At 39.8% G+C, this 20542-nt stretch overlaps 1 protein-coding gene across 2 annotated transcripts in view; it reads left to right on the top strand.

The window, feature by feature from the left end:
- gpc6a (glypican 6a) overlaps positions 1-20542 on the top strand; it is a 126894-nt gene that overhangs the window by 31129 nt on the left and 75223 nt on the right. The gene's annotated exons all lie outside the window — the stretch shown is intronic.

The following is a 20542-nucleotide window of genomic DNA, read 5'->3' as shown; positions in this document are numbered from 1 at the left end:
GTTGTTTGTCTCTATATGTTGGTCGTGGGATTCATTGGCGACCTGACCAGGGTGTACCCCGCCTCTCGCCCAATGTCCACTGGCTCCAGCTCCCCCAGAGACCCTCAAAGGATAAGCAGTATAGATAATGGACGAATGGATGGAGATCGGTGTTGAAAATGTCTCCTTCCCTTTAAATACATTCCCTTGTTTTTCTTCTCAACTATCTATTATTATTATGTATGCTTTTTTCTGGTTGACTTATGGACAGTGCAGCGCTTGGTGTGTTGGCGCTTTGTGTGTCTCCTCCTAAAGCTGTGAATTGACTCAGATACTGACAGAACAAAACTGCACCGTTGTAGGTCTGTGCTGAAAAATGTTCTTGGCCTTCTGTGTGCTTGAATGCCGACCTGACAGTCTGTGAAACCACAGTCAGTGCACTGCGCCGCTGTTAGGAAATCTCACACGGTCCACAGTATGATATCAAGGTGCTACAGTGTCTTCAGCCTCTTAAACTGTCGGGCCTGTGGCTGTTTTCCTCATAATGACTCAGTTGCCCAATTCAAAATTTCAATTTTATATGTTAACGAGAACAAAGTTCAACTTTAGTAAATAACAAGTGTCTGGTGTTTATCAATCTTTGACAGTCAATACCGAATGTGTGGTACGTGCTGCTTTAGAAAGCAAACAAAGATGGATGAATTGCAGCTGAGACCTTAAAGGTCGAAACCTACGAAGCTTTTCACTCAGACGTCGCTGAGAAGGAATGCAGCTCCTTCAGTGTGAAAGAGACACTGATGAATCTTGAGAATACTTTTTTACATACAACCTGAAAATTGTGCGCTGACGTGTCTGGACCAAAATTGTGTTTGTGTGTATATGTATGAGTACGTGGATGTGTGAATGTGTGTGTGCATCTCAGTATGTATGTGTGTGAGTGAAAGAATCTAAATGTTTCAATGTCAGTTATACTTCTACTTTGCCCATGTGTATGCAATAATGTATGCAAATACATGTATACAAACACTTTATGTATGTATGTATGCATTTATCAATATACGTGTGTGTGTGTGTGTGTGTGTGTGTGTGTGTGTGTGTGTGTGCGAGCGAGCGAGTGAGTGAGGGAGAATAGGTTATACCTATAAGTATGTATGTGTGCATCTCAGTATGTATGTACATGAGTGTGAGAACGTTTGTGTTAAAGTTTTATTTTTATTCTATATGAGTGTATACATATGTATGCATACATGTATATGCTGTATAACTGTTATATGTGACAGTATATATAGTATTTTAAGTATATTATTCAAAGGAAAGTATTTATTTTTGGCCTTGACAGCTTCTCTTAAAAATCATTAAGAGTTATTCTTTTTTCCGCTTTCTTCAGTTCTTTCAGTGTTGAATGTTTCATCGCTCAGGTTGTTGTGAACAATACCTGCATGTCCCTGGAACTACAGTGAAGTAGGAATTCAGTTGTCATTGTTTCAATTGAAAGGACCATTTTATATCGGTTTAATTTTTAAACACAGTCTGAAAGACTGAATCGAGACAACACTAGGTTTCCTCTCCCAGTAGAAATACATACAAATGACTCATTTAAGTGTAAAAAAAACTGCATTAGTTCCATTGTTTATTCCCATTATCTTTCATGGAGGACCTGTACCATAACAAATATGAACTACATATGTCAGAAGCATTTTAATAACCATCTATTGATCGACTCCAGGCAATGAAGTGTTGACTGGGAACATTCTGGGTGAGCACTTCTTCAGACCCTCCACCATCACCCTCTGTTTTACTATGATTTCATCCACCATTAGTTTCTTTCTGTGTGAGCTTGTAAAAACAATTATGATAATGCGATAAAACTCATTAGTTTATAGTTTGTAACAATGCCATGCACACATTTTGAAAAGACAGAAAAATAGACACACTAATAAAAATGCCTGTTTGAAGTTTCCCTTTTGTTAAAACATAGTTATTACTGGAATTCTAAAAGCATAACTTTTGACACTGCATTTCCCAAGGTCCTCAGAAATACAAGTTTGAAATGGATCGAATGAGACATTGTTGAAATCGAAGGGCGAACAGATTGAGAGAGATTTTTCAATTTGTTAGTGCGACTAGTTTTTTCCGTTGATATAAAGTGGGTCAAATGTTGAGTGGCCTCGCATGAAAATATTTTCCATCTATAAATCTATAAAATGTTGGAAATACTAAGTTAAATATGAATCATCTTTGCAAGACATCCAACTAATAAAATCCAGATAACTCTCTTTTTCTGTCTGTCTGTCTGTGACCGACTTCAACTACAGAGACTCACACGCTAAACTTCCCCCCAAAAAAACAGACACACACGAGGATCTGGATTTGTTAGTCACATGTAGGTCAACGTGTGCATTCTTTGATCGCACTGTTACAGATGCAAGATCAATAGAAATCCAGTCCTTAGGATCTGTGTGGGGGGGGCTGAAATAAACACAATCAAATCCTTTTTCACTGTTTCTGTTGTTACACACTGATGATGGCAAAGTGCACTGATTCTTTCTTTAACTTGAACGTCAAAAAATCTGTTCTGTATGATTTCTCCTTCAGGTTAACGAGTCCAATCTGTTGTCGGTTTGATGTCTGTTTGATTTCTGCCGTTTGTGTTTGTACTGTGCCAGAGTTAGTGAGTCGGAAAAGCTTCATTCTGTAACACTGCTGCACAACCCTCAGGTTTTCTTTAGTTCCCACAACCCCAACGTGTGTGATACATCATCCGTGTAGCACCTGGCGTCAGTTTCAGGTGCCTCATTTTACACCTTAAACTTGCTCTTGTGTCAAATCATTGATTGAGCTTCTAAATAGAGTTATTGCGGAACCAGAATTTGTAGTATTTAGATTAAATGTAATATACAACAGATTGAGTAGTCCACAGCTGTTAATTCAGGGTGTCATATATATTAAATCAACATTTAGGTCACCATAAGCATCGATATCTAAATGTTACTGAAACAGACCTTATGTATGAGTATAGTAAAAGTATCTCTTTACTGTTGTGTGACCTATTTTTCACTTTTAACTGAGCGACATCTGTTCAAGCTGTTTAATTCAGCTCTAGTGTTTAGTTCTAGAGAATTTCTGAAAAACGCATGGAATTCCTGAACCTTAGGTCCTGGTATTGCTTCCATCTAATAAAGATGTGAAGTCTTTTCACAGATGTGACACACAGGAGTAGAAAGAATCTTTAATTACAACATAAAAGGGTTCAGCCCTTTTTACCTCTGCCAAGGAGGTGAGGTTTTCACAGGCGTGTTTGTTTGTTTGTCTATTAGTTAGCACCATTACACATAATCTACTTAATGGATTTCCATGAAACTTGGTAGAAGGATGTGGTATCAGTGAGGAGAGAACCTATTACATGTCGGTGTGGCTCTGGAACCAGGGGGGGGGCAATCCAGGAATTTTAAAAAACACTTTCTTCTTTAACATTGGAAATATTGGGCATTTTTTTTGACATTTTGAAAAATTATTTATGGATCTTGATTCAAAAAATATATCAATAAGTGTGTACTTACTACTTCGACTTCTGTATAACGTTCAATTGACTGCCTTGTCATTCCTATTCCAATTGTTTGAAATGTAAATTAAAATACTTTTAATGCTGGAGTGTATTCCCACATCAGTAGTACTATTTCACAGACAAAGCCTGTGGAGCAATGCCCATATATCTGTCCAGTTATATAGTTATAACAGTGACACAAATCATGCACACGCCATCTTCCACACATTCCCATAACGCCAGGCCACTCAGCATCTCATTCCCTCTCCAACATCAAGTTCCCTCCACCTCCTGAGGTTTGAATCATCCCTCATCAATTTTACATGCCCTCATTTCTGTCTCCAGTTATTTATAGGGCCCTATTATGAAAACCTTAACTTACTTTTTGATTACTGAGTGCTTCCCTCTGAGGCCTGTGGGTTTTGATGCATTATTGAGCAATCCTGAAGCCATAAATGACTGTTGCACACTAGAATTAAGGTTTGGGGATTCGGAATGTCCAATCATGTGTCTGCGGAATCCTTTCGCCTCCATCCCTCTGCATCCCTCGTTCTCCCAGAGAGACTCGGAGCCTTGTCATACTCCAGCCCTGTTCATGCACAGTGTGGAGAAAAGAAAACTCACAACCAACTTTGCACTCCTGCATTTCTTTGGCTCAGTATGGTAACACACACACACACACACACACACACACACACACACACACACACACACACACACACACACACACACACACACACTCCCAACAGTTTTTCTATTAGTCCTTGAAAGCATTGGTTTCCTCCAGTAGAGAGAGAGGACGAGGGAGGTTGCATCCCACCTGTTAAAGATTAATTGCAGTGGATGAACCGTGATAAATTGGGGCCTCATGCTCAGTCAAGGGATTTGAGAATAGAACCTCCGTACAGTCTGGTTCGTGGCCACTGGGACCGTCTTGATGCGTATTTTTTAATCTCTTCGATTCTTTTCTGTCACATATTTAAAATATCACCGTGGAATTGACATTTTGGACCTGATTTGCTAAAAAGATGAATCAGTCAATCCCATCGCTGGTGTCGAACCTTCAATGAGTTACCCCTAGGAATCCAATTATTTTTCAATTATCAATCCATCATCTCTGCAGCTTATCATGTAAAGGTCATGGGTGGAGCTGGAGCAAATCCCAGCAGACAGTGGGGCAGTGGGGGGTACACTAAAACAGGTCGCCAGCGTATCACTGGACAAACGTACTGTGGCAGGAGGAAGGAAAACCCATCTTATTGTGAATTGACCTATCTATCTAATTCTTTGCTTGGTAAGAAATGTTGATTTAAACTGGATAATGGTTTTATGATGCGAGAAAATGTCTCTTGATTGATTTTTCATTTGTCAATCTCTGAGTTAAGAGAAAAAATTATATTTGAACTGTCCTGTCAAAATAAAACGTGGAACAACAAAGCTTGTGAAATTGTTGATGCGAGAACGACTCAAAGGGCGAGTTAGAAAAGTGCTACAGCTGGCAAACTAATGGACAACAAGCTGAAGCACAACGCACCAACACTCAAGAGCTCCACAAGATAAGTGGCTTGTGAGGCCGATCACTTATCAGACACTGAATTCCACTTTTTACTGGAGCAGTTTATCCTCTCGAGGAAAGTTGGGCTGTATAAAAGAGGATGATGGAACCAAACTAATACCGTAGGTTTGGTCAAGAGCAAGAATTTGATTTCAGCCATGTTGAAAATTCGCACACGTTTTGCATGACACATACGGTTGAATCTGGAATTCATGGCACTATGATGAATGATCTAAAATTATAAAGGGATGTAACAATTCTTAAGGTGAGAAAGAAGCCGTGGTAAAAACGTCTCCATTGCAAAACGGGTGCCTCCTGCTGAGCACTCATTACTTTACTTACATAAAAAAACTTTTTCATTTCATAATGAACACACAGGTCATTCAAAACTTCATCAGTTTTCTATTTAAAGTTAGTGCCAGCTATACATTTTACAATTATTACACATTACTCATATTTATTGTCTGATCGTATCATGGATTTAGAGAAACATTTCACCTCTAATCTTAACCTTCAGTTATAAAACTTTCAGCGAGAAAGAAAAGTTCCTCCACTTCTTGACATTTGAATCTATAAATGGATTTTTTTTTTCTTTCTGTGCTTAGCTCGAGAATTCAATATTTCAACTGACGTTGAGTAAAATACTACAATATTTTACGGCTGCACCAGGACATTGATTGAAATATCATTTTGTACACCCATGTAACTCATCGGTATATTTAGTGTTTATAAATATGTTTGTTAGTTCAATTGAAGAGGAGTCCAAGTCATTTATTTCTCCATTTTTCCCCCTTCTCTGTTTGTCATTCGTTATTGTTGCAAGGAAGATGCTCATTTTGGTCGTTGCTTTCCTTGTCCTCTCATGAGACCTCAGCGAGAGATTAGTGTGTATGGTTGGTTGACTAAAGTCTGGATTGAGCAGCAGCCTTGGTTGACTGACTTCTTTGATCCTGCCCCACAGAGCTTCTCTGCTCGACGCCGAGAGCTGCAGCTCCCCTCATTCACTTCAACAATCCCTTATTCACACCCGACTTAAACCAAGACCGACTCCTACACAACACCCCATTGTCTCTAATCTGTGGCCTCTGCAAATTCACAAGCTCCTAGTGGACTCAGTGTAAGCTGGGGGCAAAGAAAACACTGCTCAAATTCGAGAGTTTCACAGATTCATTCTCCACCTGTCACTTGTTTTCTTCTGAAGGTGAAGCATCGTAGAAAGAGGACATTTTCTGTTACTAGCAAAAATAAATAAAATAAAAGAAGACACTTTTCATCTGTCAGGCAGAGATAAGCAGAATTATATTTTAATAGTCTTTACATTGTTTGGTGCATTAAAGTTGTTTGTGCACCACAGATCACGAGGTGAAGAATTTGGAAAACAAGCACGTTTTTGAATGCCTGAAATGGGACCTAAAATATGGTCGTGTGCATGATACTCTGGCCTCTTTTAAACAACACAGAGTAAAAAAATGCTAAACCAGGGAGTAATGAGTCACAGTCAACAGTGCACTTCAATGTGGACCCCATTAGAAACAGCAGGGGGAGAGATGAGGGTCTGTGAACTGACCGACTTATTACATCAAACGTAATGTCCGATGGACTAATGGACGATCATTTTCCTTCAATTTTAACATATTTTCACCTCATAAGGCAAAAAAGTGGAATAATTGTGTCTCTTTCTTTTTTATCTTCTATGTAGTCTGTGAAACACCGACTGCTTTTGATCTTTCGTATCCAATCAACCAAGTGTTGCAGCTTCAGCTTTGTGAGCGCTGCTGATTAGATTCCATTGGGTGATGCAAAATAACCATGTTTACTTTGTGCTTAGAGCCTTTTAAATAAAGATGAATGTACATTGCTACGAAATCATAGACAAACAATGGAGTAAAGTTTCCAGTTATGAGGCTCATAGTTTTAATTGGGGCATCTGTAACAGATGAAAGGTCTCCATTCATCAAATGAAGCACTTATAAAATCCACTGTAATTGAAATTCTTTCAAGTTAAAGATCTAATATGTCACAATTCTTCATTTAAATGTCTAGAAATTACTACATATTTTCTTGACTTTTATACTTACATACAACAATGTTCAAAATCAAAGACACTTTATTCAAGGTAATGGGACGTTTGGTCGCCTTTGATATGTGTCTCATCCACTTCACCCCTGGCTTTGTCCGTCTCTACAAATTTCGGGGCAAACAATGTATGACGAAGGAAAGAAACACTGCCAGTTTGCCAGTTGGCTGTTTCTTCCACTGTTTGTATTGGTCACTTGTAATGGATCACCATTACTCATTGTTTACTGTCACATAAGGTAGATTTTCATTGTATAGTGTTGAAGACAACGTCTGCCGTGATCCCGTGCTGCTTCACAATGTTATCGATAGGTCTTTTGTTGCTGTTTGATTGAGAGAACTTTAGCGGCCAAAGGTGCATATTGTAAATATACATTTAATCGTGAACGGCAACAAGTCCAACCATGAGCTGCCATATGAGCTGTTTGTCCCTCAGATTGTTAGAATAATAAAATGACGACTGATTCAAAAGGGAACTGAACAGCAACCTCCTGTGGTACCACGTTTTGTTAACATCCAATTCAAGCACGACGTAACCTGACATCCTCCTTTGCTCCCATCGTAATGACTACGGCCGCTAGAGATCGCTTTACAACTAAACATGACTATGGATCATGATAATTCGCTGTCTCAGCCGACCTTTGTGCTCATAACTGCAGCAGATGTTGTTTAAACAGCCCTAATAATCAGTTGCCTGGAAAATAAATATGAAAAACTTTCATAGCCTTTAAACCAAATATGTTACCAACAGCTGCAGAAGTGGGGGTTTGGTTTCAACAGACTGAGCGAAACTATACATTGATGATTGCTCTTTTTCTTCTGAACGGCATCTCTTTGCGTCTCCAACCTTCCTCTCTGCTTCACAAGAGGAGACTATACTGTTATTTCCTCAGTTCCTCAGTGTTTTGGGGTTTAAAGGCTTAATGATCTACATATATTTAATACAAGATGTTAACAGAAATATGTTTTTATTTCTCCTTGAGGTCCATCAAACTCAAGCCTATAGCGTCAAGACAACACAGTCAAATGTTCTGTCTTCAAATATATTTGATTAAAAGTCGGTGCATCCAAAGCCGGTTCCCTCCTCGTGTATAGATATATAGAACCTCTGGTTTTCTCTTAACTTTCCCAGACATCACAAACGCAGAGTCTTTGCATTTATTATTAATGTTTGACATTCACTGAAGAACTTACCAAGTCAAATTCAGAAAATTGCCCACAATTCATAGCTGACATCAAATGGTTACATCAAAACAGGATCTCAACGGTCCTCATTATACTGTACTCACGCCAGTTCAGCTCTGAAGTAACAAACTACAGTTATTAAAGCGCGTTCTGTCGCGATGAGCTTTGTAATCCTTTTAGGAAAGTAAATAATTTGTTCGCTTGTAATGTTGGTAGATCGTCCTTAATATCCATAGCGCAACAAATTATGTCTGTTTGGCTTCTACAAACTTGAATGATAGCTTTTACACGTTTAATTACACCATGCACAACTCGAGGACTTGAGTTTGTGGACTGATTTGTAATTCCCATTATCCTTTGTGCATAATAAAATAGTCGACATTAATAATTTATACTATGAATAAATTGAATAAGGAGGTTACACTGGATGCACAGTGCAGGATTCTGATGAGTTTTGGCCCTATTTCGACATTACACACTGGGTAAAAGTTTGGCTGCTATTTGGGAGAAACTTGCTAAATTACAGGCAGTTGTTTGAGAGGATCCATTGGGTGCTGCGGAGGCCCGGTGCTTACCAAACAACAATGTTATCTTCATAAGATAAGATCAATCTTCTGAGGTATAAATTACATTAGGTGTGAAGTTGCTGCTCTTAGTGGTCACCATATTTATTAGTCCAGTTAATAAACTGTAGTAACAGAAATGGGAGGATTATAATTAGTTCATGAAAAGTCCACAGTAAAACATTTTTTATTAGGCGATGTGGTCTGAACATTTCACGGCAGGCTGCCCAAAAGTAAGGGGTATTCTTGTATTATAGTACAAAACACAAAATGCATCTGCAATCTATTTATTATAATATGTGGTTTGTATGTATTTTTATTCTTGGTCTGAATGACTGTTACAAAACCAAATTTCCCCTTTGATCAAGTATTTCTGATTCCGTTTCTCAAAAGAAATCGATATGTCTTGTGCACAAGTGGACATTTTGAACCAACTAGTGTTGATGTAGATGTAAAGCAACAATCTAATACTTTTCCTCTGTCACTTGACTAGTCCTGGATAATCAGTGTTCAAAGTGCTGATCAATGCACAAAATGTGTGACCCTGACTGTAAATCCTCCTCATGCATCAGAACAACAGTGAGATTACACAACAAGCAAACATGTGTTTTCTGTCTTTTAAAAAAAGTGATTTTGCAAGTTTAAAATACAGTTTGATTCACATGTGATCCTCTTGCAATGTGATATGTTTGTTGTTGGCAAAGTTCATTTCCCTTTCCATCGGGATGCTATAAAGCAAAGGAGTATAATACTAGTTGGTATTAAATGTGCCTGATGGTTCTTAAAGGATTTTAGGTTTACTAGGGAGCTGTCTTCTCTCCTGTCTTTCCTGGTGCATCCCTGCTTATCACTGTTTGTTCCCACCGCCTGTAGATCTGAGAAATAGAGTGACACGATTAGAAGAAACGTCTGTTGTGTCACATGCGAGACAAACAAAATGGAGGCCCTCTCAGAAAACCTGTTCCCTGATGCCACTAGAAATCCCAAACTACTTACTGCTCAGTTTTAAATTGGCCATTGGGGAGATTTTTGTCACATCAGATCAAAAATATGACTTTACACTAGAGCGTTATATCACTCAGTAAAATGTGTAAATAATTTGAGCCAAATCAAATGAGAACTTTAACCCTGAAAAAACACCAGTCAATTCAGTTTGATTTATGCAGGCCAGTTTTTCTCAAGGGGCTTCACTTAAACAGCAAATAGCAGCCGCTAAACTTAGACCCGTGATTGAGGGGGAAAAAATATAAAATATGGAAGGAACCATGACACTGAACCACTTCCTGGAAAAGAACACATTAGGCTATGAAACAGAAATTTAGGACACACAAGACACTCAGGAATTCACGAGACCTTTAATACACAGGAGATGACAGTAAATTACACTCAGGGCAGGACCCTGGTGAGGACAGGACCCTGGTGAGGACAGGACCCTGGTGGGGGCAGGACCCTGGTGGGGGCAGGACCCTGGTGGGGGCAGGACCCTGGTGAGGACAGGCCATGCATTGATTTAACCCCTCCAGTCCAGTGATGAGGATGAAACCTCTGTGACAGTCGCACGTCCATTTCTAATGAAACCTAAAACCATGTGGACACGCAGTTCCTGGAAGTGTTCATAAATAAATAACCTCTGTTTTGGTGTCCCTGTGTTATCCTAAGTGAATGTCAGGAAGACGGTAATTCTCAGCGGACTGAGAGAATGGGGTCTGTCCAGCAGGGCTTCAGCTGAGAGCTGGTGGCAGCCTCCATCATCTGGCACCCGCCGCAGCCCGGTGTCACTTTTGTTCTTCAGGATGGATGGCTCTGTGCGGTCTGGACACTGTTAACTCCGTCCCACCGGTGAGCTTCAAGGAGAAGCTATAAGAGGCACAACTTTCCACACGCCCACTGTGGCAAAAAAAACAAAACATGGAGGAAATATACGGTGCTGGTGCAGTGTGATTCTTCTCTTCTTTACATTTATTAGATTTAAACTTGGTGTCAGATATTGAAACACGTACACTGTGAAAACTCACTTACAAAGAAAAAATCCTGTCCTGGGGATATTGAGTTTGCTCAGGCTACAGCTGAGATCGAGCCGCCTATCGAGACGGATGAAAAATGCTACCTCGCCTCCTGCGAAGGTGCTGATATGATTCAGTCTCAGATCCCCACTGTTCCATCTCCTCTTGATTTCCATGCATCATTTAAAATGACTGAATGTGGTGACCGTGAGGTTGGCATAATTTTTAGTTTAGCGTTCACTTCAGATGTGACACTGAGTAATTGGCATGTCGTGCCTTACATATAAATTGCAGCAGGAAAGATTTGCCATCAGGAGGGACAAATGGAGAGGCAGTGATTGTTCCTGCATTGCTGATTAAACCCCTTTTTTTCCTGCTTGTTTCCCTGCAACGTGAGAATCTGCAGGTGTGTCTTCATTCTATTACTTTTGTTATGATGAAGTGTGATGTGTTTTAAAACCAGATAATGAGACTGGACATGGAATCAGTTCAGCAGATTCACGTTTGTATGAAAACAACAGGAAGGTGATTTGTTTGTGTGCTCCAGCATGTTTGTTGTATGCGTGACCTTAATGGGAGCAGAGCTGCAAAGTGTTGTTGCATCTTATTTAAAAAAATACACATATCCTAAATGAACACGTTTGAATTGGCTTGTTGTGTTTTGTGTGACTATAGGTGAAGGATTTACAAATCATTAGTGGGCATTGTCAGACAGGATATTGCTTCCTCACATGTGTGTAAATAAAATTGTGAAAATATTGTAGGATATGTCTTAAAATTGACGTGTAAAGAAAACAGATAAAAGTACAGTTTAAAAACATTTGGGAAATTGTGGGAAATTAAATATTGCATCAGTTTTTAAGGTTGTAACCGGATGTAGCAGTCAGCATAAAGTGACCTAGATTATTTAGAAAATATATTTACTACCAGTCCGGTGAAACAGTATTTTACTGGAAACTCTTTTTGATGCATCCATGTTGTTTCTAACTGAGGATAACATGAATGCAACGTTAGTGTTGGAAAAGATGTAGTTATAGGACATGTCATTTTCCATTTGGGCTACAATCATTTGTTAATTAGGACAAGCACAGAGTGTGTGTGTGTGTGTGTGTGTGTGTGTGTGTGTGTGTGTAGGTGCATGTTAAACTCATGGCTCATCTCCAGGTTAGTGCAGCTAAATGGTACAGTTGAGAAATTAACTTAAAACATATTTCTTTCTTTTTCTTCCAATCAAAATAATAATTTGGTCTGAACCATGAATAAATTCCATCACATTAGTCAAAATAGAACTGATTGAACAAAAATTTCACATAATGGGTTTCTGGCTAATTGGCTGCACGGCATTGTATCAAACTCTACAGTGAAAATACGTTCTTGACCAACTGTTTGATTAAGTTATAAAAGCAACTTTTCAAAGCCTCAGAACACGAATCCCATGTGACCCCGCTGCTGTTTACACGCTTCTTCTGATATTTCTGTATTGATTGTGCAATGTTGTCCCATTCAGAACATGAAACGCTCAAACACTGCTCCACATGTTTCGTTAGACAGCCTTGATTTAAGTAGCCATGTCTTACATACAAATGTGTGTGTTGGCTATAGCTGCAATGTTAAAGGCTAAAACATCCACATATCTAGAGTGAGAGTGAATAAATGACCACAACTGTGTCGTGTCCAGTAGAGCTGGCAAAAAATAAACTTCATTTAGTAAAGGCTCGATAACAAGGACAAAAAAAGTACAAACTTGTGTTGTTGTTTTTCACTTCGAGAATCTCAGCATTCTAACTGAAGAAACACTGCAGGATGGATTAGTCTGCCAAGGCTCTGCATGGAAGCCCGCATGGGGAGAGGCTCTCCAGCAGCCAGGTTGACACAAAGCTGCTTATCCACAGGGTCACAGCAATGCAATGGTGTGTGCAGCCAATTTGCTCCTTGCCATTCAACAGGTGCGAATATCATCCATGGGAGGAAATCACTTTGATTTTCTGAGCCTTGCTAATTGACTTCTCCAGTGGCTCTCAACACTGAACTGTGTCAGATCTTAAAAGACACAGAGATGCCCTCAGCAAAGGTGGCTTGTGTCAATATAATTAACTGAACGCAGGAGAGGAAGTGCCGCGCTGCCTCCGAGTGTCGGTGTGGAGCCAAGTCTCAGTGTAGTAAAGTTGGTAACTGCTTTATAATGTTCTACTCAGAATTAATTACATCACGGCTTTCCTGGCAGAATGGTTTAGTGTCATTGGAAGGCCAATGCGTTCTGCCCTAGGCAACTATGTGCAGGAGAAGGATCATGGTATAATATTTAATTATTTTACAGTAATTAGATAAAATCCTGCAATATTTTATGAAGAGCAATGTACAGGGGGTTTCATGCAGTATTTACAGTGAAGGTAAAGATTGCTTATTAAATGTGTGTAAGATTTAGGTGAAAGGAATTTTTTGCCAGAAATTGAATATAAAATAATCCTAGTGAACTTTTCACTAGTGTGTTTCATCTAAATTGCACGAATTGTTGTTTTCTTTGTCCTCTCTACGAAGACCGCCCTGTTTTTTACAGTAACCAAACACATTCTGAGTTGTTATGACAACTGAAGGCTCCCACAGGCTCCCATTCATGTTTGGAAGGGGAGGGTGAGGTGAGGGGTAATCAGCTGCAACATGACACTTCACCACTAGATGTCACTAAATTCTACACACTGATCCGTTAAGACTTATTAAGCTTAAAAGAGTACTCCACTGATTTAGCATTGCTCTCGATTAATAATGACGGACTCATGATGGACAATTCATGCAGAAATGTTCAGGTTCTCTTCCACCTGTTCAGAATCGGACGCTCTACATTTGCTGCAATTCAATCCGAGCACCGACAGTTTGTCCGGGTGTGTTCGTGCAAGTAGAATTTATTCCATCCTCAAGCAGAGATAAGGAGCTTTCCAATGTCACAGCTCCAGATTATTGATCAGATCTTTGTGAATTTTTCTTTAAAGATGTTTCCGGATGGTATGGCATTAATTGATATAGGACAGAATCTGAGCATGACAGAGGAGAGAGAGCAGGGAAGACGTGCAGGGAAGGGTCGGGATGGAACTGAACGCGGCCTCATACACACACCAGGTTATTCTCATTTTAGATCTGTTAGCACTCAGACCCAAACCCATAATGAAAACTGACATCAACCTAGATTTTGCACTGCTCCGTCTGGAACCAAGAGATACTTCATATAATGTTTTCACATATCCACTTCTACCGCTGAACCTTGTGTGTAGTAGGAATCCCACAAATTAGTTTGACAATAATTCAGTCTAGTACGAATGTACCTAATAGAAAGGTCATTCATCTTTACTGATATTACTGAGGACAGTAACGCATTGTGCCATGTCTTAAGAGTTGTGTCATGTGCTGTTACGATTAGTGAGTATTAATAATTGATGTGTGATGTTTTATCTGATGAAACTAAATGTTACAGTATGTTCCGTCTTAAAAATCAACACGAGAGAAAGTGCTTGGGGATGTGCCATCATCTCAGGAGAGTAAAAGACTTAAATGTCTCATTTAACAATAACATTTCCCATTAGTTCTGCAAAATGTTAAATTTGTCAGAGCATCATCAGTATAATCAAATGATCATGTGATATCTATCTATCTATCTATCTATCTATCTCTCTATGATCACTGGACATGAATCTGTCGTGGCTGAATTTATTGAGTGATAGCAGGAATTCTCCACAACATGAAGCCAATGGGTGTTTGCCATATTACAGCAGTTGTGCAATAATAATATTTTGTGCAATTCTAAGACGTCAGACAGGTCTGTATGAAGTTACTCCTCAAACATTGACATTCAGTATTCTCCAGTCACTGGGTGGAGGACACTGGCAGAGCTTTGCTGTCTTGGTAGTTGGAAGTTTTGTAACATCCTCAATATTTCATGGGTTCTTGTGGAAGTTTGCTTTAAGTTATATTTTTGAGCGGTAACACTTGTATGCACAGGGTTTAACAAGTAATGCTCATTCACACATGTCTTTTAAACACACTTTTACAATATTTATATTTAGCTTATTTATTTATAGGTTAATGCATCTGCTGACTTGTGTCTTGATGAAGTAACAGTAATTAGATACCAGTCAGTTTCTGAGATTTTGACTTTCAGCTGTAATATTTTAACCATCCAAGGTAGAAATACCTCAAGCTATAAGATTGTGAGACAATGTCTTATGCTCCTGTAGAGGCCACAAGTCCCTATGATATCATCTATTTTTTAAGAAAAAATTGTTTTATTCAAGAATTTACACTACCCACAATCCTCAGGTGTATTAGTGACATCTCTGATTTGTAGAGCTCGCTGTTACCATGGAAATGTTTACCCTTACTGCGAAAATCATGTGGGCTACGATCATATTTCAGCGTTACATTGCCACAGAAGAACCATGATTTCCCTTTCCCTTTCAAATGTTTTATGGTCGTGATTAATCTCGTAGCTGGTCGGCCTGGTTCCAGGCTGGTCGGCCTGGTTCCAGGCTTAAACTCAGACTTTCCTGAAACGTCATTGGAAAAAGTGAATAGTAAAATTATTTCCCAAACCAACGCCGTCCTAAAACCAGGTGGTCACTGTTAACGCGCTACAGGCTTTACAAACTTCTCTCAATCCCGTCTTTTGTACCTCTCAGTACCTGAGCTTTGTCACACAGGGTTGTCTTCTGTTTCTTTTTTGTTGTTTTGGAATTTAGCATAACTGCAATGAGAGGGGCATTATTCAAACATCGACAAGGGAAGCTGCTGAATCAGCGCACAGCGAACAAGACAAGTTACATACGAGCAACAAGCAGTGACTCGGTATGAGCTGTGCTTCTTGTAGGAGACTGGGTAGAGGTCAGGAGGCGAGGTCCAGCTGAAAGAGACGTGGAGAGAGAATCTGTCGACTGTTCTGACCGAGTAGGAGAAGAAGAAACAGAGCGGAGTGAAGGGTTGAATAATAATGACCTGGAGAAAGGAGCCGGCTGTGATCGGTTCCTGGAGGTCACTGTGCACTGTTACGGCTCCTGTTTGGTTCCACAGCCAACAAGAGAAAAACAAGAACAAGCTCGCTATGTAATGCAGTTCAATGAAAACAGACAAATTGAATCAGCACCTGTTTAACGCAGTCTTATTATATTATACAGTAAGTTCTGTTTACACAGACGACAGCATCAACTGAAACACTCAGTTAATACTGATAGTTTTATTTCAGTTTTAAGAACAAATCAAATTCATAAAATAAGTTGTAGAAAGTGGAGATATGTCACTGTCATTCTGTTTCTGAATATTTTACTTTTCCATCCATCTCATTCAGTTTTCTGTGTCTGCTTATCCTATTCTGCAGACTAGAAACAATCTCATTATATGTTGGGTATGAATATTAAATATAGATCTAACATTTCTCTGAGATTCATCCGTCTACCGAACAGCGTTTATTTCTGCACCCACATGTGCAGTGTTTCATTACATCTGAAACAAAGTGTGGCCTTGTGCAAGACACAGAATAGTGTCCATTTCTCTCTGCAAAAGGGAGGTGTGAGAAAGTGCTCTATTTTTCTCATTCCTAAAACTCTTCAAGCCTCATTAACTACAAAAACAAGCCAACTAGCTACAGTGAATGGTTTGTAGCATTTGCTTGAGCCAAGAGCAGGCTCTGCACCTCACGGAGGGAGACGGAGTCCCTGCTGGAGCAGGCAATCACTGAGGCAGACGATAATGGGAAAAGTTTCATGTTTTATTCGGTGCTGAGTGGTAAGTTTTATAGATCACTACAGTGCACTGAAACTGCGGGGTGTTAGTGTTGGTTTGTATCAGCCATTTAAATAACACTTCAAAGTGTTTTAGGTCATTTTAATCTAGAGGCAGTACTATGTTTAGCAGGTATGTTTAGCAGGTATAAGCACATTTACTTTATATATTGGTAAACTTGACATGGTACATATACCAAGCTTGCTAACATTTGCCCAAATATAAAGTGCAGCTAAGGCATGGGGATGTCGGTGGTTTTGTAATTATCTGATAGCATTAACCAAATTGAAATGTTTACAAGATGATGGACCTTAAAGCATCACTATATAACTTCTAATGAGCAACAGCGCCCTCTGCAGGCACATGATGATTCATTATTTTTGGGCTCCGTGTCCGTTTTCATTAGTAAAAGTACATCAACGAGTTGACTGTAACGCTTACTGTCGCACCCACTGAACTGAAACACAACTGAACAGAACCAGAAGAGCTGCAGCTGTAACAAATACACAAAACTCTTTTTGGAATTCTTGATATCGTAAAAGTTTCCTCGCTGAACATTGGAGATAAATGCTGTTTTTTAATGACATGTGTCTTTTTAACTGATCAGTTTCACATTACTCTTGAGCCCCTTATCTGCTCATCAAAAAAACCACTAACGTCTGGCTGTTGTCTGCAATGGGATGGATACAATCGGCATTCACTTCAGGTTATCGGTATATAGCAATAAACATTTGTGTATTAATTTTATTTTACATAAATGGAACAAATGTGCAACAGAGATTTCTCTTCATATTTTGCAAGACACAACACTGGCAAGACAGCGAGGTTAGGGAGCCTCTCAGTTTCCTGCAAACTTGAGACATCTATCCCTTAGGGAAAGGAACAGGAAGGCAAACTCCTCAACTGGAAATAGACAAGGTGTCAATCCCCTATTTTAGCAGGTTTACCCGCATGTATAATCTACATATACAGTACCTGCTTATTTTGCCATAAGAGAGGCACTGAACAAGCTGGAGCCTTATTCTGGCTAGTTAAGCTGCCAGTCAGTGAAATACTTCTCACAGGAAATCATAGCCGCTCACCAAAATAAGTGAAAGAGACCAAGACCAGACATAGTTGGAATGAGAGCTGCGTCAATCTCCCTCCTCCAAGTCAGTGTGCCATCAAAATAAGTTTGAAGCTGCATTTAAAAGTTGCTTTAATTAAAAGTTAAGGGAACACCAATGTTATTACAAGTCCCCTGAGGGGAACATGAATGTGCCGACCGAATTCCATTTGAATCCATTTCCAATAGCTGTTGCAACATTGTGCTCAAAACCCAACCACGGTGGCACTGGACGAAAAGTCAGAGAAACACCAACGTTTTTAGATTTGGATTCCGATTAGATTCATTTTCCATTTGCACAGATGAAGGGAAAAAACTGCTTCTTTTGTGCACTTTGCAGTTGTCACCTATCTTTTCTCTTGAATTCAGCGCTTCTTACTTGTGTGGTGACAATCACTCAACTTCTTGATATTGATAAACAAGCAGTGCTCTCAGGCAATCTCATACACGCACGTCAGGCCAATAAAACCTTTCTGAGCAGATGTCAGGAACATTTGTCCTTTAGGTAGCTGTAAAAACATTTCCCTTTACCCCAAAGCAAGACTTAACTCGGACTTGAATGTTCAGAACAGACAACGATGAGCCTTGGAGAGCAGAGTAACAACTCTTGGTCTGAGCCAAACGAACAGAGATCCTCTGCCAGAATACTTATCCCTCTCTTTCCTCCATGGAGTTAGCAGGCTCACACCATGTCCACAGCCTGTTTACCCTCGTATAAGCAGTGAATACTAAGATCCTTTGCTTACTTCCATTGTGTGTCCCGCTAACATGCAGACAATTTCAAAAGACTGCACTCCCATGCATTGCATCTGCAGTACAAGTGAATTCACATTCTACTTTTCTCTGCTTCGAGCTGTATTGATGCATTTGGGATTCCTGGTGCAGCTACCCTGGGGCTTCTGTAGAGAGACTGGTGAGAAGTCGCAGAAAAAGTGTTTGGTGTTGAACGGAATGAGAAAGTGGTCTGCATGGATAAGATGTAATACACAAGAAAAATGAAGCTCGCCAAAGGTTAAACAGGCCAAAGAAATGTCATCAAAATGCCACTTAAACATGATTTGGCCTTTTGGATTCTTTCATCGCATCAAACTTTGTGCCAGCGCTGTTGCTTCAACGTGTGTGAAAACGCAGCACGGTCTTGTGAAAAGGTCGATCAAGATCTGCTTTGAAAGAAAACCTGGACTTTTAAGATAAATTACAGAAGAATACAGTTGGTGGGGGGGGGGAGAAAAACCAAATTTGAAACCCCACATAAAACTTCACAACACAAGTTATGATGCGAGTCCTTTCATCCCTGAATGCTCCAAGAGGTTGTGTGTAATGTCTTATTGTCAATCTTTTAATAATTAGCCAATACACAACATCAGAGGGAAGCAGGGCCCTGGCAGCTAGGCAACAGGCTGAGCGACGCAGAAATGACTGCTCAATTAAATGTTCATACATGGGATTAAGCTGCCCACTGTCGCTCAGCAAATGGGCATCTGCTTCATTTCACGACCTGCTCCCGGCAGTGATGTGCAAAACAAAATGATGTTGGCCTGAGGGAGGACGGGAGAGAGGGGGAGGAGGTCAGGATGGCAGAAAATGAAAGCCATTAAACGATGCTATTTCTGTATTTAATGGGTGTGTGACAAAAAAAAAGTTTTATGATAATTGCTGCATTATTAATACACTAACCCGGCTTAAAATCATGATTCCTCCTACGACCCGATGATAAATAATGTTGTATTTACATCTTTACTGCAAATAGCACTGTGCTTTACTGCCTCATCTTTGGTTTATGTGCGGTTCTTGTGACTTTTATGATAATATTCACTTTAAATAAAAGAGATAAACAAAACAGCTGAATGCACATGTGGATTAGTGTTGGAACATTTAACAAATATTAATCTTCATGGTTAAAAAAGTCACAATACAGAGTAATAATCTGCCTTGTTTGCAGTTTTAGATATCCTGTCTTTTGCATATATCTCTAAAGACAGGCTGTGGAGAAAAGGCTTTTTTGGCCACAGAGGTTTTTCTTTTTTCGCAATACCTTTAATTGCCACTGAGATAAACTGGGGCTTTAAGGGTCAATGGCTGTATCCAGCTCACTGACTGCGTCTACGTTATGTGGACATAGACTGTATATAAAGATGGACGACATGACGGCTCCCAGAAAGTGAAGCCACAGCATCATAATCGCCACCTTGTGGGTGACAGCAGTGTATATAACAAATCCCGTCTCCACCGTGCTAGTGGATGGGACGTGGACCATCTAATAGTTTTTGTCCAAGATAGTTTCTATCACTTTTGTTAGTTCTTACCACACTGATGTTTGCTCAAGTGAAAAATGTTCCAGTAAGTTTGGTATTCGATGCTGTAAAAACAGGGTGAAAAGTCATTATTGAGAGCTGATACTGGCTGACTATTGGTCGAGCACATATATCAACGTTACGTCACTACCACAGCTCCATTTCCCAATTGCTGTTGTGTAGACTCCAAATGCGCAAGATGGCAGGGTTCATACCCGGGGTATTTCGGCTCTGTCCATCTTTATACACAGTCTCTGTATGTGACCACAACAGCCTTCAGAAATAACATTGATCATCCTCTATGTTGCCCGTGAGGCAAAACCCAGGCTGAAAACCTTAGCCAACCACTTGCTGGTGCCCATAAAGCTTATTCATGCGACAGCCTGGTAATAACTGAAGTTAACTCAAATGAGCCTTTCAACATTGTCTCATATCTGTCACCTGGATATGGCGGCTGGACAGAGAAATCTGTCAA

The sequence above is a fragment of the Hippoglossus stenolepis genome, chromosome 1 (genome assembly GCF_022539355.2).
Source record: "Hippoglossus stenolepis isolate QCI-W04-F060 chromosome 1, HSTE1.2, whole genome shotgun sequence".
In the NCBI taxonomy this organism is placed as follows: Eukaryota; Metazoa; Chordata; class Actinopteri; order Pleuronectiformes; family Pleuronectidae; genus Hippoglossus; species Hippoglossus stenolepis.
The sequence above is the reverse complement of the archived record's forward strand: the minus strand, read 5'-3'. Positions and strand labels throughout refer to the sequence as shown.